The sequence below is a fragment of the Camelus ferus genome, chromosome 5 (assembly GCF_009834535.1).
Source record: "Camelus ferus isolate YT-003-E chromosome 5, BCGSAC_Cfer_1.0, whole genome shotgun sequence".
In the NCBI taxonomy this organism is placed as follows: Eukaryota; Metazoa; Chordata; class Mammalia; order Artiodactyla; family Camelidae; genus Camelus; species Camelus ferus.
Genome location: NC_045700.1, coordinates 84,397,917 through 84,422,084, shown reverse-complemented (window position 1 = coordinate 84,422,084; position 24,168 = coordinate 84,397,917).

Genomic DNA, 24,168 nt, shown 5'->3' with positions numbered 1-24,168 from the left:
TAGCCTCAAAATTCAGAAACTGGGGCTGACACTTCCAGATTTTGATCTTGATTTATTATTTCAGCCTGGCCTGAGTATCCTGGAAAAGAGCCTGGAACTGAAAATGAGAAGACTTTGATTTAAATACTGACTGTGAAATATTAAATAAAATTATTTAACCACTTTAGACTTCAGTTTCCTCTTTAGTAAAACAGAGACAGTAACAGTAGCATCATATATTTATCAAGATGATTAAGTTAGGTAACATGGTGAAAATACTAATGGGAGTAATAAAGGAGTAAAAAATATTGAACGCATAGAATCTGTTATTGATAATGATTTTTCTTCTCTTTTTCTCTGAACAGATGAAAAGATAAAACAGTATTGATTCCATTAATTTCAACTCAGCTATCAGTGTTGCCCAATATGTGTTATTTGCTATCTAATTAGGAAAACACTTTTTTGTTTTTAAAAAATTGTACTTAACACTGGCCAGAAAGGTACACAGTATTTCTCTGTTTATCCACAAATGTACTTTGTTGATGAAAATTTGTCACCTTCTGAAGATTCCTGAGATACATTTTCTAGTTAATTATGCAAAACAAACCACCCCAAAACTTGGTGGCTTAAAACAACAATTTATTATTATTTATCACAGTTCTGTCTGTTGGCTATCTCAAATGGAATGTTCCCACTTTGGGTCTCTCATTGTGTTACAGTCATCTGAAAGTTTAACAGAATTGAATGTGGTTAAAGAAGAACAGAGACTGATGGTAGTTTAAGTAGTTAAAAAAAAAAAAGATTTTTATCAAGGAACTATTGCAATAGAGGGAAAGAAACCTCAGCAGAAAATTAGATTCAGTTCCAAACACTACAAAAGCAAGTGGGGATTTACCATAAATTGTGGGACCCAGTGGGAGGGGAGATTACTAAGAGGTTACTGGAAAATTACTGACAGAAGACATCAAGAGTAGGGGGAATTCTTGCTAAGATGACCAAACAGGATTCTTTCTAAGGGCAGACTAGAGTGATTAGACGTCAAGGGTAGGGAATGAGGAATTTGATTAGCTATCAAGAGTGATCAGATATCAAGGTGGAAGTGGGGCGTTGATTTTCTCTAAATTGACTTAGCAGGATTCTTGCTAAAACTGAATTATGCAGGCCTGATAAGGATGGGTCCAAGGTTGAAACCTGACCCAGAAGAAGGCTCTAAAGAGCCTGACTAAAGTTTGGTTAAGGAGAGACTTTGCCAATGTCCCAGATGGGTCACTTGAATGACTGTCAGTTGGTGCTGATTATGGGTTGGGAGTCCAACAAGGGCAATTAAACCACCAAAAGTGACTTCTCCAGGCGGCTCAAGCTTCTTACATCATGGCATCTGGGTTCTGAGAGAGAATATCCCAAGATCAATCATTCCAAGAGAATGTCCCAAGATCAATTATACCAAGAGACTTGGGCAGAATCTGCAAATATTAAGATCTGGCCTCAGAGATCTTAGAAAGTCATTTCCATGGCACAACACTAGTCAGGAAGTCACTAAGACCAGCCTAGATTCAAGAGGAAGGAAATTATCCTCTTCACCTTTTGATGTGAAGAGCAGAGGGGAAAAATAATGGTCGTCATCTTTGGAGATCGTCAAGATACTTATACTCAGGTTGTACATTGTTCAGTGACTTCTATACCACAAGTGTCTGAAACTTCATAAACAGATGGGAAAGAAAGCTCAGGCAGCTTGTCTGTATCCATACAACTTGATAGAAAGTACTCTAAAAATCATGTTTCTTTTGGTAAATTGTTGTGGGTGTTATAGTGAGAGTTAAACAAAGTTGAAAATATTGATAAAGTTGCTCACTACATCAGGAACATAGCTCCCACATCTTTGGCCAAAGTTACACATGTATCTAGTTAGTTCAGAGAAATGCACAAATATATGACAAAGACATCTCATTTCTTGCCCCTACACAGAAAAAGTATCTTAAATATCAAGTGCTTTTATAATTTTTAAATTTATTTATTAATAACATTGCCAGATAAAACACTTAAATTTGAATTCAAATAAATAACAAATAATATTTTAGAATAAGTGCATTGCAGTTATTGCATGGAACATGTTTATGCTAAAAATAATTCACTGTTTATCTGAAATTCAAATTTAACTGGGCATCTTGTAATTTTATTTGCTAAATCTACAACCCTATCCCTGAATAATGTTATGATTTTTTTTCAAACTTTTTTCCCTCAAGTGTATCAAGTCTACAACAACTTTTGCATTTAGTTTCAAAATTACAGTATTTCATTAAATTCCCAGTATAATTTAATCCTTCCCCGCATCTAGGTAATCCATACCTAATTACAAGTAATCAAGGACAAATTGATTATGGGCTTTCTGTAGGAATGAGGACAGATAGATAGATATCAAGGACATACAGAGTGCTTTCCTGAAGATACTGAGATAAACGTGTTGTTTAACGTTTCTCAGTAACTTTGGCATCATGGCACATTTGAAAAGACTTTTTTCCCCTTGGCAAACATAAATTCCACCTTGTTACAATTAATGTTATTTTCTTCTCTTTTGGGTAGAGATGAAAACAGCTGGTGACCACGTGAAAATACTTCATCTATTTAAAGGCAAATGTTATCTCTGAACTTTCTCTTTTTCCGGCCAAATTATGTCTAGTCATTTTTCTTCTTTGGTTCTAGTTCCAACCCTTTTATCATTTCTGTTTTTCTTTTTTGGCACACTATAAATTTTCCACAGCTCTAAAACTACACAGATTGAAATGAGATTTCATATTCTAATAAGACCTTAATAGTAAATATAATCATAAATATCACTTTGGTTATATAATTCTGATTATTAAATATACTCTTTCAAATGCACAAATTATTTTTAAAACGTATTGACCAAGTATAGCTAAAAGTGAGTAGATAAATTAAGACAGAATTCTAAAAACATTCAAATAATATAAAAGTCAGGGAAAGAGAAACAGGAGAATAAAAGACAGAAGTAATGATTGAAAACAAATAATAAGCCACCTGAAAATAATAAAATAAGAGAAAATAAGGTCTAAATCCAGGTAGAGACATTCGAAATGAATTGTAAAGCAAGACATAACTAGATACTATCTATAAGATAGAGACTCTTTAAATACAAGGATGCAGGTAGGTTGAATAAATGGAGAAAGACCATATATAGTCTATTCTATATATGCTAAGTAGCATGCAAACAAAAAGCATAAGAAGGCTGGAGGGGCTACTCTAAATCAGATGAAAGTCTTCATGGCAAACATGCAAGATACAAAGAGGAATATTTCATAAAAATAAAAAGGCAAATTCTTCTCAAGACTTAAACTAAAAACAACCGTATTGTATATGAATCAAAAACTGACAAATTAAAGAGATAAGTAGACAATTCTGTGACTATAATAGGAGATTTTAACATCCACTACTCAGCAGTTTATAGGATTAACAGACAAAAAAGCCTGTAAAAATAGAGACAGTTTAAACAGCACTATCAAATATCCTGACCATATTGATATTTACAGAACAATGTACTTAACAAAAGCAGAATACACATCCTTTGTACACTCATAAGTGTAGATCATATGTTGGACTATAAAATCTGCCTTAATAAATTTAAAAGAATTGAAATCAGGTAGAGATTATTCACTTGCAATAAAATTAACATGCATAGACATCGTCTTTCAGAGATTTTATCATTCACATTTTCCCACTTTTATTAACACAGTTTATTCTTTCCTCTGGGCACAACTATCCTGCTTATTTGAACATTTCTTCAATCAGTGAATCCAGGCTCATTTAGGCTTTCAGTTATCTTCTTATGAGGTACTCCCTTCTATTTGGATGTTCTTTATAGATTAAAGAACACAACTTGCTTGATAATGCATGTATTCAGTGGCATAAAAGGGATCACCAACAGCCTCTTATGGGCTTGTCTAATGGGCTTGTCTCTGAACACATCAAAACTCTCTGCACCATTTGGTACATGGAAGCATTGTTTCTTTGAACACCCCCACCCCTGCCCATGCCTTTCACAACACAGTGTTATCTATGGTCTCTAACCAACCTTCCTTCTCTACGTCTTGCATCCCCACCTTCTCACTCTCTCCTTGGAATTCTTCTCCCCATGTACTTCCCCAAAAGAATCCCATCATCCCTGCACCTTCCATCTTATTTATGCAGATTATATTCATTTTTGCATTTAGTTCCAATCTCCTTCTTGAGCTTCAATTTCATCGTCTCCATGTGGCTGTGATGTGGTTTACACTCTACACTAAAATTACATTCCTAGATTTTGCTTCATGAAGTTACCTGAAGATTCTTCTGAGCACTCAGGTTTCTGGGAAATCAGTCTCAGTCATTATTGTCATTTCTTGCTTCATAAAGTTCAGGCACAGTCCCAGATCATCTGGCAGCCTTTCCAGTCATCTCTCGTAAGGCAGTGCTAGATGACATTTAAATGTTCTCTGACTCAGATCAGAGTTTTCATCAAATTAAGCTGCATTACTGTTTCCAGGCTACACACTCTTGGGGCAGAGTATTATTTAGGAAATCTGGATATCCCCCAGTGTAGGTCCTACTTTCTTAGGTAAATCTTGCCTTCCACCCTAGAGTGCTGACAGATAACATCTCTAGACCCCCAGCTCTGTACAGGATCCATAAACTTTCAACTTCTTCCAAGTATGAGGAACAAAATCACTCATATTCTTCTTTCTTTGACCTCAAAAACACTTAATCCCTCTATTTGTTCTTTCTCTGGGACAGTCAACATTATCTCTTCAATAAACTTGGGCTTTGTACAATAAAGGACATGTAACAGTAACAGTATTTGAGCAGTATTTGATGTCTGTCGGTTAAAAAAAAAATTCTGAGGCAAGGAAATACCAAAGTTTCTTTGTTTGCTGGAACAGGAAAGTGACAAAAATGCAGAGGGGGCACTTATGGATTAAAATCTCAGCAGATTATACAGTGTGCTTTCCTGATGACTTCTCCTGCCATAAGCATTTATAGACAATTCACTACGTGCCAGAAAGCATCTAATTTATTCATCACACCCCTCTTCAGTAACATAGACATAGCTCTACAGTTTCTACATTTTCCTTTTTTTAAGCTAACATTTATTGCAGATGTTCTATGTGTTAAGCATTTTATAAGATGTAACTAATTTCATGCTCTCAACAAACTGGTAGGGGAATGGCTACTATTATCCTTATTTTCCAGATGAGGACACTGAGGTTTAAAAAGACTAAGCCACATGCACAATCAGTAAGTAGCATAGTTAGGATTTTAAATTCAAGATGATTGACACCAACAATCTCTCCCTTAACTCTTAACCACTAAGCAATTTTGCCCTTCTCCTGCATATGTTACTATATTTCAATGCGTGTCCATAATTGACCTGAAAACAATTCCTTTTCCTGTTTTCCAGTTTCTGTTATTGATATTACAAATTCCAGGCTCTTGGAGCTCCAACTCTGAAATTCTCTTTGACTCCTCTTGCTCCTTCAAGCAGTGGAGCCACATGTCAAGTCTTATAGGTGCTACCTAGAAGATATCTCTTCAATTTTTCCTCTTTTCCATTTTTTTTTTCAGATTCTTATGTTATATTTATTCAACTGCTCTAATATCTTCTAAATGCTTTCTTGGTTTCTCATCACTCCTTACTCTAGCTCATCCTACATTCTGGTGCAGAGGAATTCTCACTAAGACACACATCCAATAACTACCCTATTGTCAACTAAACTTGTTAGACATGTCTTCTTCTAGATACCAAGTCCTCTGCAATACTTCTGAGCCTGCCTCTCCATTCTGATCTCTTGCATTATCCTCCACCTACTTATCTCACATCACAATGAATGTCGGCTATTAACAATTTCCCGAGTGTAATCTTCAGTCCCTCTCCATTCTTTGCTTGTGTACATGCTGTTTTCTCTCTGTGAAATACCCAAGTATCCATTCTCTCTGCAAAGATCATATTAAATGCTTCCTTACCTACTTCAGAAAAAAAAAAAAAAAGAGATTACTAGTGTTCACCTATATCCAGTTCTCCTTTCTTTCCTGGACACACAGGAACAGTATACTTTCTATCCCTTTGCAGTTAAGCAGAGCCATATGACTGGTTCTAAACAGTGAAATGTAAATGGAAGTGGCACACATCGCTTTTAAATTGAGATGTATAAGACTCCACGTGCCACCTCTTGTATCCCCTACTCCAGTGACCCTGGATGGTATATATCCTAAATGGCAAAGCCAAAAAATAGTGAAGTCTTTATCATCCTGAGTCCTGGAGCACAACTTCTCATCGACTCACACCGGGCATATAAGATGAAAGAGAAATGAACCTTGTTTTGTTAAATTACCCTGTGTTCTTTTTAATTTTTTTAAACTATAACATAATTTAACCTATCCTTAATAACACAGCTTTCTAAATTCTCCTTTTCCAAGTCTAAGTTTTCTTTCCCTAAACCTAGAAAGTAATTTATAGTTTTCTCAGGACATGCCTTATTCCAGGTATGATAGTTATTTGTTTAGTTAGCTAATCCTTTATATGAACAAGTCCTTATGGTCAAGGGACTGCCTCTTAATCACTTTTTTACTGAATGCCTCTTATTTGAAAGGCACTAAGTATGTGTCAGTGTTTCAGTGTCCATTATATGAATAGATATAATGAATAGATACACATTTAATAAATGCTTCTCAAATGAAAATAACATGATATTTGGATTAAGAAAAAGAGGATCCATAATTTATTCAGGTAAAGTCATAATCTCAGTAGATTAAAAGAATCACTGCCTATTTCTTTTCCAGGCTGTGATTTATATTCAACAAAACCAAAGGAATTTCAGAAGTATCACAACTTTAGATATTAAAAAAATTGACATTTTATATTTTGCATATTACTACTCATGGAACTCTACAATGTCAAAATCTTTCTTTTACTCTCTAGAATTTAACTAATAATCCTCACTGTAATTATCATCTCAGGTGACATGTACATAATTTGACAGCAAAGACAGAATTAGACAATGAACAAGAGATAGTAAAAGCAACCAAATCACCCTCTGGTTTGATTGAGATCCCTATGTGAGCAAAATGCATACGTGATGTTCTCTTAAAAGGCTTAAGTGGGATTGATTGCATTCATTTCTGCCTTATTCCCAGAGTTAGGTGTACTGGGCATGATTCAGGATTGAGTCCAATAGAATCTGTGACATGCCAGTTCAGTCACCGACTGTCGTAGTTGCAAGCATTCTTCTCTTTTGAATTGCCCAGAACTTACTTAGCTGTTAGTAAGAGATCAATAAACAAATAAATATATATTGGGAATTTGCTATGTCAATTCTGTACAGACACATTGACTCCAGGCAATTAAAGGGAATTGGTGAATTACTAGTCTTTGAAAAAAGGGGCATAAAGTATTGAAATGACCTGATAGTTTTCGAAGGAAAGAGAAAATTCTATTGAGAAAAATGAGAACACAGTGTCTACAGAAGTTTAATTGGGATACATTTTCTGTAAAGAATAAAACTCTTCATACTGAAGTGTCAATTTGATCTGTTATCTGAGGAATGAATTGGAAAGTTTAAGCTATTAGGATAAGGCAAAGACTATAAATAACTAATTATAAAGTATGTCTACAAAACTCTTTTTAAAAGAAGAAATAGTAGAAGAATGATTAATTCAGTTCCTTGAGAATCAGGAAGCAGTTTTGTTCCACCCACTGACCAACTGTGGGACACTGGGCCACTCAATTTATCTATTCTGGGTGTATCAGTCAAGTTCTCTGTTGAAAAGCACAGAAACCAATTCTGGAGTGTTTTAAGGGGGGACAAAAAGAAAAATTTAGTGTAAAGAAACTGGCTAGCTCTCAGAATCAAGAACAAGGTTGATCCACAAGGATTCAAGAGGAAGAGGACTCAGGGGCAGCTGCCAGGGTCACAGGAGCAGAAACTCAAATCTCTCTAGAACTTTGATGCGGGAGGGCTTGGTCACAACCAGCTCCCATTTCCTTCACTCTGGAATGGAGAGTCTCTTTAGCCTCTCTTGGGTCTGCATCTGAGCTGGTGGAGAGCCCATTTGACATTCCTCTGGATCTTCTGGTTGCCAGAGAAGGACACAAGGGGAGCACTGGGCTCCTCAAAATCATATCGAGCCTGTTTTCTCATCTCCTTTAAAGCAAGGATTCTGGACTAGAAAAATTTTGAATCCCTTAGAACTCTCATATTCCTTGCTTTTTTTTTTTTTTTTCCTTTAAAGACAAAAAGTCCCATACATCTAAGATCTATTTTAGAAGGTACATTAGTCAATGACAATTGAAAGAAATACCCAGGTTTGAAACTAAAAAGACCACATACTATATATACGGAATTTGTCACTAGTTGTGTGATCACGAGTAAGTTCCTTAAGACTTTCAGAGTTCACCTAAAATATGAACATCCTAAATAGATTGCTATGAAGCCTATTGCTCATCTAAGATTCTACATCAGATCTATATGGCCTTAACCATAAACACGTGACCTCCTATAGGGTCGTCTAGAATAAACATTTTACATCCTAAGTTATTTTCTGTCTTTACCCCAGATTTTAAGCACTGTTATTTACATTATTAGTTCTATAAAATTAGATCACTTTTTCTAATAAAATGAGAAATTAGTTGGTTCTGTGGGTAAGAGCTGTTGATCCACATAAACAGAGGCTTTAAATCCAAGTGATTTTTATGAGAACACAGCTCCAGATAGACCATACAGACTTGAGTGTGTGAGCACTAAAAACACCACTAAGTGCACAAGGATGGAGGCTTGATGTTTGGAGGTAAGACATCAGAAAATACTTTGTGCAGAATAATACCATCTGTTCTACATCAAACAAACATAAAACATAGCACTTTGATGTTCTTATGCTGTGTTCACTCACCTTTCCTCTTCAAACCAACTCACTTATAATGTTCCTTCCAGAAGCAGGGATTGTCCTCCCCTCAGCTCTGCCAGGCCTATTTCAGGCACTGTCTCTCAGTGTGAAATTATCTGACTGCTTGTGTACACAAAGATCCGGTGCTGGGTTTGGAATTATCCTGAAGGATAGTGCTTTAAACTTTCTGTATAAGGAATAAATGATATTCACCACTTTTGTAACTATAAAATATGTACTCAAAGGAAATTTGGAAAGTAACAATAGATCACCAGTATTAAATACTACTTATAATATTTTAAAACATTTCTTCCTAGTAATGTGTGTGCATATGTGCGTATGGTGTGTAATATTTTCAAGTTGGATTACATAGAAAATAATCTTTATGGTTTTAATGGCTGCATGGTACTCCTTCTGAGGAATTATTTACTAGTTTTTGAAGTGTTTTCACATGCATTCTCTTTATCTATCAAAGAAATGTCTCTATAGTCTTCTTTGGAAGCCTCTTCTTGGCAATATAAAGTTGCTAAAACAAACATTATTCCTAAAACTTGAGCTGAATACATATTAAAATTAATAAAGCAGCATATTAAAATCTTCCCATACTCCTCAGTGAGTTTTGAAGTCTCTGCCTAGTGACTAAATGTCTTTTCTACTGATAAAATTTATGCTGGAGATGTGGCCAACTCTTACTATAAAAAGGAAAAGGAAAACATGAGTATTTCTTGTAAGTTCTTTAGACAGCTGATGTCAGATGATAAACTGGCATTTTAAATGGATTTTATACGGTGATCTGAGTAGGACTAAAAGTGCTGGTATTTCTACCACTTCACATCAAGATTAAACTACATATGGACGCTTATGTAAGAGAGAAAAAGGAAAAAGAAGAATAATTTCTGAATGAGAGAATAAGGAGAAATGTGCACGCCTGTGCACGCGCGCACACACACACACACACACACACACACACGGAACAAGAATTAACTCAACAAGACCTTGAGGGAATAAAGACTAACTGTCCAGCGGTGTACACTAAAGCATGAGTGATATTAATGATCGTTTTACATTGACACAGACAAGCTATTAACATTTTACTGCAGACATCTTTAAAGACTTCGTGTTCTCCTCCTACTTCTGGGGAGGGTTGTTGTTTGCCTTATTTGGCTACAAGGATAAATGAGAGATTTGAGGACAACTCTGAGGACACAGTTGGAAAATGGGATTTTAGTGATGTTTTGTTTTGGATTGTGTGCTGTAATTTTCTTCTCCCTTTGCTTCTCACCTAAACCAGATCTTCAGTAAAGATCTACATTATAATTCAAAGCTTTTGGATTCCAGTTTTTCTTAGGGATGTGCTGATGGACTAAAATTGATCCTGATGCAAGAGCCAATGTTCTCTGCTTATATATACTTTTTGAAATTTGGACGGTTGAGAATTTCCAGTAAATGTGTAATTTTGTCCCTTGGGAATGGTGCAGTAAAGTATAAATAGAAATCAAATGTAAAAATCACTGAATGAGAAGTTAGAAAGTTGAAAGGCCAGTGTCTTTGTTTGGGCACATCACTTAAACTCTATTTCAGATTCATTATCTGTAAAATGGAGAAAATAATCTTTGCATCTTACTTTACCACGCTTTTTTGTGAATATTTAACGGGAAAACATTTTTAATTGCTTTGTAGACTAGTGAGTGCCTCATAAGTATTAAAGTCTATGATTGTTTATAATGAAGACTTTCTGTTGTTAGCATTTCCCAACTGGTGTCCCTTTGCTTCTCTGATAGTCTATGACTAAGGTCTCCTTTAAAGTCTGATGCTCATAAGTTGGACTGGAAATGTCTTGGCTAAATATCTTCTGCTGGCAACCTCATCCACACTGTGTCCTTCTGCACCCTGCTCCATGCCCAGGGAGGTTGACCCAAGTGGGTTGTATAAAAAAAAAAAAAAAAAAAAGGATGGATTCCATTTGTTTATGGCCATATATGGAACATCTCCTTGAAATTTCCAGAAATAACTAGACAGAATGGTTTTGTTTTTAGGGATCTGGAATTTCTGCAAAAGTAGAAGAGGGTTAACACTATAAAAGTATCGCCTTTCCAAAGAGTTGGGAAAACACAGATTTATAAACTTTGAAATTGCAAAGGAAAAATAGTGAGAACGAAGAATAGTCATTATCCCCCACTACCAGTCTTCAGAAAGAAGGTGGGAAAACTGTTCCACAGTAGGTACTGAAATGGGCAGGACCCTCTTCAGAGTACAACATGGCAAAGAGAGAAGGCATGGTTTCTCCAGAACTTGCTGGTGAATCAGTTTTAGGCTTAGGATACCTTGCTCAGACTCACTCTCATGTCTGCTTTAAGGATGAATCTATTGCTATTTAATGTTTCCATTACATTTTCAAAGAGTACAAAAATGTATCTTTTTTAAAAGGCCAAGGGTACACAGACTGTCTACAACACAATTATGAAAAGGACAAAGTGGGAATGTTTTTAAAACTATAGAGAGAAAATAAATGAACAAGTCTTTCAAATTGTTCCATTAAAACTCCAGGACATTATTTTCCCAGCTAACAGAAAAATAGAAGGCTGGTCACCATCAGTCTCTCTCTTACCTGGTAAATGGGATGATAACTGAAATGCTGTTCCAACCACCAAAACAGGAGAGAGTCCCAACAAATAAACAGATGTCATATAAAAAGGCAAGGTGATTGAGAATGAGAGCAAGCATCCTTTTCCATACTCATAATTTAAAGCCAGTCCCTAAACTCATCATAAATGTTCTCAAAATACTCCAGTTTTTTTACTCATATGCATTCCAACTTGCCTCACTTTACACAAATGTCTTGCATAGTGCATTGTGCTCTAATCAGAGTTGACTCTGTGGTCACTGCTTACTGCTGACTTCAGCCAAATATCCTTACCTCTAAGCCCATCTCAAAACTTACTCCAAACAGAGAAACTCAGTGCCATAAATTCCACTTTCAAGCACTGATACCTTGGCAAAAGACTGTATCTTCAGGAGTTCTCAATTCTATTGCCCCATGAAGCCCGGGCAATATTTTGCTCTACAAAATCACTGACATGTGTTAATGAAGGGACTGCAGCTCTATGACTTTCTTTCTCTCCAATCCCTCCTCTCCACTGCTTTGCCCCCACAGAAAACCACTTCTCTAAGCCAATAGCTTCTCACATTGTCCAAGGACATGAGACTATAATACAACAGATAAATGCATTAGGTATAAAGACTTTAGAAAATGGGGAGAGATATCCAGAAGATATGATATTTTTGCTTTCCTAATATGCGCCAAGTATCATGGTACTCACCTGGCATGCATAATCTCATTTATTCTTAATCTTAACCTCATCAAGCAGGGATTTTTACCTCCGTATTCCAAGTAAAGGAAACAAATGCAGGAGGTTTGGGTAAACAGCCCAAAGCCCACATCTTGTAACTAAGCAACTAGAAATTGAGTCCAGGTCTAATTCTGAAGCCTCTGTTTTTTGCGTGGAACCCCAGGGTTGGTTTCCCAGAGACTTTGCTGTTGGTTCTGAAGATTCAAAAAAAAAAAAAAAAATCAAATACTAGTTTCACATCAGAGACTATCCTTCTCTGATTCATTAAATTGTTCACTAAAAATGAAAATGTTTGGTTTTAATTTGTGTAAGACTTTATAAAGCTTCAATTCAGTTTGGCTCATATTTCATTCTTTAAAAAATAATATTTTAATTTAGGATTCAATCTGTTGGTTGTAGTTTAAGAAACAAGGTGCCAGATCAAGAGTCAGACCTGGCTTCCAGATCTCAGTCTATCCTGTGCAGATTGTATAATACTGGACACGAAACTAGCTTCTCTAAACCTTAGTTTTGTGTGTGAAAAATGGAGTTGGACTACATTAGAAGAATTTCCTGAAGCTGAATGACCCTAATTCATTCAACGTGTGTGAGGTGGGAGCCACAGCCCTGCTTCAGAAATCCAAGAAATGACTTTCAATAAATTCAGTGCTTGTTTAGGATAACATCAGGCCAATGCAATGGTGTGTAGACAAAAATAAATTTATTTTACTAGTCTTGTAAATGCATCCAGTAGAGTATAAATCCCATATTAACTTGATATACAATCATAATCTACTTTTAAATACATGAAAAATCTTCTCATTAAAAGGAAGAAATATTACATGGTTCTTTTACATCTTTGATGACTAATTCTATTCTACTTCTCACTTAGAATTTTCCCCAAATAAGTGTATTTTATGTTTAGAAATATTTTATTGATTATTTTATAAATTTCTTCTATAATAACAATATGTATACCCATGAAATTTATTTTTTCCAATGGTTCTTTCTAAGGTTTTATGTGTCAAATTTTTTCTTCTGGATTGAATTGTCATTGTGATTGTTAGAAAAATACAATTGATCAAAACAACACAATCACATTATAAAATTTGATATTTTTAAACATCAATTTTTACTCTAAATGAATTTACACTAACAGTATAAATATGAGGCCTTTTTATAATTAATTCATGTATCTGTGGATAAGTATTGCTTCATTATAGAATGAACTGTAGCACAGCATAAGTATTATTTCTTTCTTTCATTTTTAGGAATGCAAGCAATGAGAATTACTGTTCTCAAAAATATGTAGCTGAGAATGGATGTTTCATTAGAACAATTTCATCCAACTCTTTGAACCTCATCCTAGGTCTATGCTAAAACCACACAGTGATATCTCATCAAAAAGTACTTTTGTGTTCTATTAATTGGCAACTCAGATCCTTTTCTTCAAGTTTGTCAAAATAGTTTAAAAGTTGGGAACAAGCTTGCTTACAAAATTATTTGTTATTCACCTTTGGAGTTATTTTTCAGTTTGCCACAGCAGCTTTATTAAAATTTATAAAATGATTATTAAATGTACTCATAGTAATAACCAAATATTAGCTTAGAGTAAGATATTTAATCAACCAATCAGATTGGACCAGATGCAGACCTCAGCGCTAGAGCAGAGTCCTACGGACCCTCCCTTGCTGCGCAAGGTACTAACCTTACAGCTGCTGGACTGTGAAGGTAGTCTTACAGGTTCCTGGTCCCAGGTGAAGTTCTGGGGCTGAGTCAGGTCCACTCTAGGACTCAGGGAGAGAAGTGTTCACCAATCAATATGAAACTGTGTCAATATTTCAACAAAAGAATGACTTCTTGTTATGCTTTCCTTCAGGGACAAACTGTATTATAATGTACTCAGAAAAGGTAAAGAAATTGAAATGTTTCATTTCACCTTTGTCAGTACAGTATTTTTGATAAAACATTTTTATCTTACTCTGTGTTTTAAATATATTTTTACCATAACTTTGGAGCTTCTGATTTAGTTTATAAAATTTATAACATCCATCATCTAATCTAATTGAAAAGGCCAGTCCTAACTATCTGCAAAACCAGACTAGTTTTTTGGCAGGAAAAGTCTAATCTCCTCAAGTTAAATGACTGCACTGAGATGCCTTCCCATGACAACCATCTCATTTCTTAACACTAATTTTAACACTAATGGATAAAATGTGGCACTCGGACTTGATGAAATAAGGCACAGTGCCCTTTAGTGCTTTTCACCAGTCATCTTTGTCTTTGCTTCATTCTAAAAAGAGCCTCTCCTCAGAGGGACACACTCTGTAGCAACTGCCAGGGGATGGGAGAGAAGTTGTTAGAGGAAAATAGTTGGAACTCCTGTCTTTTCTTTCTTAAGTGTATGTGAATTCTGAACATGTCAACACGAATCAAGATAATTCCATATCTAACTCCATGCTTTGCACTTAAAAGAACCATATATGAGACAGGGGGAAACACAGAGTTGGAATCAGTATTTCAAATGGTCTGTTTTTGGTCTAGAAGTCTGTACATCCGAAAGAACAATGAAATTGTGGGAAACGCGCTGGAGGAATGGGAGGAACGCCCTTCTTTTGCCAAGTGGCTGAAAGGAGACTGTGAGAAGGGAAGGCGAGAAGGGAGAAACCGCCTGATGTTTTGACCACCATAAGCTTGTTCTCAAGCAGATCTATTTTAAAATATAAGTTAAGGATCTGGATAAATTCCTTATTCATGTTCAGGTAACTCTTGTGAAGTTTTAGTGCACTTCTTGAGGTACGTGGGCCCCTGTGTGAAGGCTACTAGACTAGATGGGTCTGTAGAGTTTTTCCCTTTGGGTTCTTGTTTTAGACTAGATCTTAATCTTTTTGTCTGATGTTATCATAGCTAAAAATAAAATCAGAGCAAAAAATTCCATCAAGGGCTATGCTGGCCAAAATAAGCTATCCTGCACATATAGACTGACACTATTGGACTGCTGTTGTGAATTGTTCTCAGTGGTGGAGACAAGTTTTCCCTGGGCCATTCCCACTCTTTCTCATGACTTCCCCCAGGCAACACCTGTTGGTAAAGGGAGCCGTAGCCTCTGGAATACAGCAGAACAAAGCTCTGTGGCAACTGTAGTAATAAGATGGGCTTCCTTGTATTCTGGATCAGACACAGAAGTATGTAGAGGATGCTATGAGGCTATGAGTTTGTGCACTCAGCCCAGGAAGGGACGACAGAGAAGGAGACTCTGCTGTCTTGAAGGATGAGTAAACAAGTTAGCCAGGGGACAGAGATGGTGGTGGCTAAAGATATGCGTGCTTGTGTGTGTGTGTGTGTGTATGTCTGTGTTTGAGAGTAGGCAATAGTATACACCAGTATGCAATCAATCCATACAATGTGCCAGGTAAAGCCAGGCCTGATTTTATTCCTAGTCTCAGAAGTTCAGTAAACCTTGATGGAGTCACTAAGGTCCTGGGTCAAAAATCTGAGCCTTGCTTCCTCAAAATCATTTCATTTCATGGAATCTAAGAAGCAACTCATTTTAGACATGTTAAAACATAAAGGAAGCAAACAAAAAAGAAACTATGTATGTTTTGGCAGTGCGCTTGGAGATGGTTCACTAAGCTCTGGGTGTCTGATTTGTAACAACCCATCTCATGAGACTGAGAAATAAATCAGACGGGAGATATGGACACTTTTCTAGGAATGGCATGTTTGTGTTCACGCCCCAGGAGGATCCTCTTTCTTAACTTTCTTGATAACTAAATGCCTGGGAAATTCTATCAGGCATCAGAAGATTGCTAAGTGATTGAAAATCAGAGCAAAGAGATACGGCTGATCTTGACTGTGGTTGGTGTGCTCAACAGTGGATAATAAAGACTCCGTGGATTGGTTTTACTTCACACCTAGAGTCCTCATTCCAACAGCCGGAATGTCTAAGTCTAGCTTAACCATGGCGTTAGACATGCACATGTCCTTGGAAAATGCGTGTGCACTTTTGGATAGGCATATCCTTAATTTTCATAAATCGCCCTATTAAGATTTTTCAAAGGCTTGCTAGATGGCAATGTAAAAATGGTGCAGTCACTATGGAGATTGGTTTGGCAGTTCCACAATAAGTTAAACAAAGAATCACCAGATGACCCAGAAATTCCACTCTTGGGTGTATGTCCAAAAGAATTGAAAATGGATGTTCAAACAAAACGTGTGCACAAGTATATATAGCAGCATTATTCACAATACCCAAAGGTGGAAACAATCCGAATGTCCATCAAGTGACTAATGGATAAACAACATGCGTTGTACCCATACCATGGAATATTATTCAGCCATAGAGAGGAATGGAGTGTTAATATATGCTACAAAATAGATAAACCTTGACAACATCACGCTAACTGAAAGAAGCGAGACACAAAAGGTCACATATTGTATGGTTCCACTTATTTGAAAAGCCAGACAAGTCCAAAGAGACATAAAGCAGATTGGAGGTCACCAGAGGCCTCAGGGAGAGAGGTATGGGAAGTGACCGCGGAATGGGCATGGACTTCCTTTGGAGCGATGAAATGTTCTGAAACTCAAACGTGATGATGGTTGCCCAACATGATGAATGTACAAAATGTCACTGAATTTTACACTTTAAGTGGTTTAAATGGTAAATTTTATATTATGTGGATTTTACCACAACTTTTAAAAAATCACACATGAAAAAAACTTGTTAGATATCTCAACCCTTCTTTCTCCCACTCAGAAACAAATTATCCAACTCTTTACTTGATGATACTTTTAAAATGGCGTTTGTGTTTAAGAGCAACATTACTTCTTATTTAACAAGGGGAAAAAAGAAACAAAAAAAGGCTTGAATTACCCAAATTTAAACTCTATAGGGAATAACATGATATAATAAGAAGATGGGTGGATATGCAAATGCCTATTACCAGGGTAAATCAATCTTTCTCCTTCTCAAGGGGATGAGAACTTCAGCAAAACTCTTCTGTTAAAAGCAGGATATGTTCCTTCTTCTAAACTTGCTCATCCATGTAGCTTTTATTACATCGGTTTCAAATGTAATTCTTTTTTTTTTTTTTTGAGGTTTCATTTAGATAATTAATTATTTTATTTATGTAATTCTTCAAGTTCTTCAATGTATGTGTTTAATGCTTGGCTTTTAGGCAGAGCAGGATCTATCAAAGGAAAAGAAAAGCAAGACCAGCACTTCTCTGTTGCTGTTTAGAGCCTCTTGGCTGTGTCCCGCCCAACTTGACAGCACCTGGGGATGGTTTGTGGAGCAGGTGGTAAATGTGTGTACATTATGTCAACGGTGGTCCAGGGTTCCAACAAGAGACAGAAAGTGTGCTGCTTATGACATGGCAATTTTAAAAGCACAAAAGTCTGCAGAGGACTGAAAACAATATTCTTCCTTAGGCAATTCAGACTGTTGAAAGGAAAGTAAATTTCTGTTCCAAATTATTAATTAAGGGTGATTAAAAAAAAAAAAGCATGAGACAAAATATAAGCCTGAAGTTTTCAAATAAAAGCAAAACAAAGCAAAAGATTTGTTGGCCTATCACAAGCTCTTGCTCCTTATTTAATTTCCAATAATGTAGAAAACTGGAACCACTCTAAGTGAAAAACACATTTCTCTTTACTTAGAAGAATCAAATGTTGTCTGCATTTCTATGAAAATGATAGTTCAGATGTCCTCTCCTTCCATTTTACCTGAATTTCTTGAATGAGTTACTTAAACTTGCTATTCCTGGTCATAATACGGCCAGCTCACTGAGTTACTGTAGCATAAAATTAAATAACAATAGTAATTACTGACGTGTATTGAATGCTCACTGGGGGTCAGGCAGAGTCCTGAGCACTCCACGTGTATTCTTCTTCATATCAACCCACTAGGTGGAGCTTTTTATATCCCTGTTTGAGGATAAATAATTTACCCAAAGCTACACAGCTAGCAAGTGGTTGGACTAGACCTTGAAGCAGACAGTCTGGCTTCGGAATTCATGCTCTGACAACTCTGCTGTATCGCATGATGCCTTGCAGACAGGTGGCACTTGGGGCCATTGGCTCCCCTCCTCCCTAGTTGTAGAACCATGGCAGCAGTTTTGTGGATGCCAGCCCTCCAAGTGGTGATGACAGCATCTTGAAGGAGAAATGCCACCTCACCTCTGACTTTCATGGATCTGTACCCTGTTCTGAAGGAAGATTTTCCTAAGCTATTCTCCAGCTGGACAAGGGCTGGTTAGATAGGAAAGGAGAGCTGGCCAGAACAGCAGTGACAGGAAGAGGCTGCTGTTTCCTGAGGCTGCCCATGCCACCGTGGAACAGAGCTACAGGAATGCTATGGGACAGAGCAGGTTGTCAGGCCACCTGGAGCCATGGGAGGCTGGGAAGCAATGGGAGGTTGAAAAGACAGCACCTTTCCCAGCCATACTGAAGGTGAGGCAAAATTTTAAAAATATCACTAGCACTGAACCTCTCTTTATTTAAAATTGTGATATTTTTTGACTTTTAGAAATATTGCATCAATATTTTAGTTGTCTTGATCACTGAGTTTTTTGGTGAAATGTGCGTGCCTCACTGGCTTCACACTAGTCCTAGCCCTGACCCTGCTCTGGTTGCCAGAGGGCCTGGGGTTCCTGCTTGCTGATCCTTCAACAGAGTTGTATGACCTTGAGCATACAAGTACTTGACTTGTGTTCTCATCTATGGAATGGACATAAAACCCCTCCAATGCAGAGGTCTTTAGTGACAGTCAATGGAGCTAATGTGGCAGAAGTGGGAGAGAAGGAGGTAATGCAGAAATCCATTAGACGCTTACATCACCCTTATGCCTCTCATAAATTCCTTGCACATCTGCAGTAAAAATTAGTTGTGCCCCAGTTGGACCACTAGTGACAGAGAGGGAGAGTGAAATAAATGCTCTGGTGGATAGAGACAAGCCCCTCAGGTGAGGAGGGTCTAGAAGGAAAACCTAGTGTCCCTTCCATCTGCTCTGGTGGCAGTAGAGACCCTGGGGCAGGGGCTTCTGCTCCAGGAGTTACAGATTCCCCCTCTCACTTCCTTACAGTTCTAGTACATTCCCCAGGCACATCTTTATGGTCCCTGATCCCCAGACTTTAAAGGAGTAAGGCTATACCAAGTGAAAATATTGACAAAGATCTAAGTCCAGACCTTCCCACTGGCATTATGTTGCTGCATTTATGTCTGAAATGGTCATTCACCAGATGTTTCTTCTTACCCATTTCAACCCAACATCACAGGAGTTAGGGCAGGGTAACCTAAATCTCCCTTTACTATAGAGACTTAATGTGTGGTCTCACATCTACTTCCCTGGCAAACAACAGGAAAGGAGTTTGTGAATGAAGGTGAAAACAATTTAAACAAGGTAAAGAAGGTTCTTAAGGGACAAAACAGCATCTACCATTGTCATATTGTTTCTAGATTACTCTGAGATGAGTCATGCAAAAAGCACAATGTTAAAAACTCAGATAACACTGCATCTGTATTTTGGTGTATTTGTCCTATATTTTTAATTTTTAAATAAATGTCCCCAATGTTTGAGTAATCTAGTCCCCTTCTCTATAGCTATGATGCTGACATGGGGTCTGGAGGAGGAGTTGATGAGTTTCAGATTGATGGAGAAATCTCATGCACGAGAGTCAAGGGTCTCAGAACAAACCAGCGACTTGCCGTGTGGCTGAAGGAAGTGTCTAATAAGCAGGTCTTCACTTGTATGCTTGCTTCTGCTGCTCCATTTACAGCCAGTGGAACTACTTAATTGGGTGTTATAAATTAATGAGCATGTGTCCTCAGATCTTCACATGGCGCATGGGCACTTTTCCGCTTCCCTAGTTAGTCCCTTAACCACTTTATTGTGTCAAATCTTTTAACTATTCATGACTGAGCCAAGTTGGAAAGAAATCCTGTTAGAATTCCAACCCAACTTTCCATATGCTATATTCCTTTGTTTCAAAGAATATTTCAGAGACTAATAAATGCTACAGCTGGTGTTTCTCCATTTCAGCTGCATCCCACAGACCTGACTTTGAGTCTATGCTCCTGTTAGGAATGATGCATTTTGTTTTTAAGGCACTGTTCTTATCTTTCAGACAGTCAGTATACACATTGTTAGAAAAAAAATGACTCATACCTCTCTCTATCCCCAGGACGTCCTTCAGAATTAGTCTTCACTAATATCATAGTTAATCACAACAGAACAGGGGGAGTAATGAACTGATTCATGGCAAGAGAAATAAGTACATCAGATAAACAAGCAAGCAGCTCTGCCCACGGCCAACTCGATGAAGTCTGCAGGGTCCTCCTGGCCACACCCTTTTTCCTGAAATACGCATATCCAAGGGCAGAGAGTGAGGCAGCAGGGTGCTGCTGAGAACTGACTGCACCTGGTTCCAAGTTCCTCAGTGAAGAGTGTTTTCAGCATAGGAGAAAAGGATTAAGCTATGGAGCATCTTCTAGGATTTCCAAGGTATCTGAATTAGAACTGCATTTGTAGCTTAGCTACAGCCAACTACAGTGTTATCCAAACCTCTTCAACTCTAGACCTCTCACTGTCATTATGAACTCTCTGTCAAATGAACAAAGAATAAGTAAATACATCTGCTTAGTCTTCTTCATTGAATCATTCCTCAAATACATACTGAGTGTCTATTTGTTTTAGTAATCTATTGCTACATAACAAATAATCTATACCTTGGTGCCTTAAAGCAATACACATTGATTATCTTATACTTTCTGTGAATCAGGAATCTGGGCACAGCTTACCTGGGTCCTCTGCTTCAGGACCTCTCATAGGCTGTATAGAAGGAGTTATAGGGCTGTAGCCATCTCAAGGCTTGACAGGAAGGGTGCACTTCCAAGTTCATGTGGTGATTGGCATCCCCAAGTTCCTTGTAGGCTATTGTCCAGAAATTACCCTCAGTTCCTTGCTCCATGGGCTTCTCCAATGTGGCAGCCTACTTCATTGAAGATATAAGTCAAAAGAACAGGAGAGTCTGCTAGCAAGACAAGGGTCAAAATCTTTGGTATCTTAACCATAAACATGACATCCCATTATTATATCCAAATACTATTAGAAGCAAAGCACTGGGTCCCTCCCATATTCAAGGGTAGGAGATTACACAAGGGGGTGAATACTAAGACAAGGGTGTCACTGAAAGCCATGTCAGAAGTCACCAGTCACACTTCTCCTTGGCAGGCTCTGTGCTTTGTGATGAAGATACGGTGACGAACCAGATAAGATTGCTTCCCTCCTGAAATTCACTGTCACTTTGAGATACTGAGCTGTGAAACTCCAAGAGACTTCTGTAAGAGGGACAGAGCAAGGCAGTAGAGAGATTCAGCCATGTTTCAGTAGAGATCCTGGGTCAGGTGAATAAAAGAGTAGTTGTAGGTCTCCAAAAATTCCTTTAAAACTCACTAGGGCAATTTCCAGTATATGGAGTATAAGGCAGCTAATAGGAAATAATTAGAGAGCAAAAAATAACTTCTCTAATAAAACTGCTGCTTCAGGTCTCTTTACAGGTGGAGAATGCCTTTCATTTCTTAATTACCGATGTTTTCTAATGCAAATGTTTCCAGGTCATAGCTCGTCAAACAGCCAAACTAAGGTACAGACACCTGTATATCAGATTCCTCATGAAAACAGATTTGGTAGGGGAGGCTCCGGCCATGGTGGAGGAAAGCAAGAACAAGGAGAACCTGGATGGACTGCTATTTCCTCATTGTTTCAGAGAGTAGCCCCTGCTTACAAAATAGAGATAGTAATAGTACTTTGTGTGACTGGCAGAAAATGACCCCCAACCCCTGCAAAGATGCAAACATCCTAATCCTCAGACTTTGTGACTATGTTACTTTACATGGCAAAAGGGAATTTTCAGATGTGATTATGAACCTTGAAGTGGGAAGATTATCCTGGATTATCCATGTGGGTAAAATGTAATCATGCAAGTCCTTAAAAGTAGAAGAGGAAGGCAGAGGAGCAGGACAGAGAGCTGTAAGGAGAGAAGAGACAGGAGAATTCAAAGCATGAAGGTGGAGGAAGGTCGCAAGTACCAAGGAATGTTAGGAGCTGGAAACTGTCCTAAGCCAATAACCAGCTTGGACACGGAAACATCAGTCCTACAACTGAAGACACTCAATTCCGCCAAAACTCAAATGAACAAGGAAACAGACTCTCCCCTAGAGCCCCTAGAAAGGAATGCTTCCCTGTAAACACTGTGATTTTAGCCCTGTGTGATCCGACTCGGACTTCTGACCTACAGAACTGTAAGATAATAAATCTGTGTTGTTTTAAGCTAAGTTTGTGGTAATTCATCATGGTGGCAATAGAAAACTAATATCCTTACTCATAGGATTGTTAAAAGGACTCAAGTCATTAATATATGTTGCAAGTGCTGGAAATGCTTCTGGCACACAGTAAGCAAGCACTGTGCACATGTTTCCTATTATTGTGACCCCGCCAACCTGGGAGTTCTTTGTTGATAGGGAAAAACAGGGCCTAGCTGAAAAAAAAAAAAAAAAAGGCTTGAGAAATGTCTCCACATACTGTTTATTTCCAAATAAATCTTTAATGATCATATACGTCATGTAACAAGCTGCAGGTTCCTGATGCCAGAGCCCCAAAGGAAGGTGACCAATGAACAGTATTTTTAATACTACCCAGTAAAGTGAATAAAAGGCTCACTGACCTTTTAAGATCTAACATTCTATTTTTTTTTTTTTTTCATTCTGGTAAAGTCGTTTTCCCTGGATTTAGAGTAATACATTTAGCATTGAAATAAGTCTTAGACCGTATGTCAAACTTAAAAAAAAATCTACTTCATGATACGTGTTCATCTTCTTATTGCCAGGATATCTTTTTTCTCCCTCTTTTTCTGTTTATTCACCACCACCTATCAGCACTGTACGCCCAGCACTTGGTCTGCCAACACCAACCAAAGAGTTGCTCATACACTGCAGTAAAATCACATAAGAAATATCAGGGTATTTTTTTTACCCAAATTATCTTTCTAACCAGCTTCCATACTTATTAAAAAAAAAAAAAAAAAAAACCTTTGGATCAAGAAACTTGCAGGTAGTAAGGGAAACCAAGCTCTTTAGTGTCAGTCGTATCATCAGGGAGTGTATGAGCTAGTGGAGAGATTAAAATGCAGCTGGCAATATAGGGCAATGCATCATGAGACGGTGGTCTCAAGGTGTGGGATATGTACTCTGTGATCTCAGGCTGTGCAAGAACAGAGCCCTTGATCATACTGCATCAGAAATCCACTCTGCTTCCCATCCTCCTGACTACTTTCAGGGGAAAGCCTCAGTTTTATGCTAGGGTGCCGTCCGCATTCTTCTCACACTGGGTTTGCCTCCGTCAGCACCCTCCAAAGAAGAAGCCTCAGGCTGAGAGATCCAGGCTGGCCCAGCATAGCTAGAATTTAATTACATTGTTTGGTTCTTGTTCCATTTATTTCCATGGATACCTTCTGTTTATGGCAAGAGAAATGCTTTTCTATTTTCGGTAGTGGTATAATGTTTTCTTTTAAGATTACTTTGCTTAAATTTTTAAAAAGTAAGTCCAATTTAAATTTTTTAAAAAGTGAATAGGGCCCCAGATGGTTCAATGATATGGCAACAATTACAAATGTGTTATAAGAATAACTAAAGTTTAGGATAATAAAATAGAAGGTGTGGTAGAGGCATAAGCACCAATTTCAGAGGAAGGAATCACTGTTGTCCACTGTGTTGGTCAGGCTTCTGAGAGGCTGTGATGGAGGAAGTGTAATTTGGTGCTGGGACTTTGGTGAATTAGGGTTTGCCATGGCTGAGGATATGGTGTCTAGATACAGGAATGAGAAGCTTGAATCAAAGCAGAAATGGCCTCCGAAGGAAGGGAGCAGAGCACCTCCAC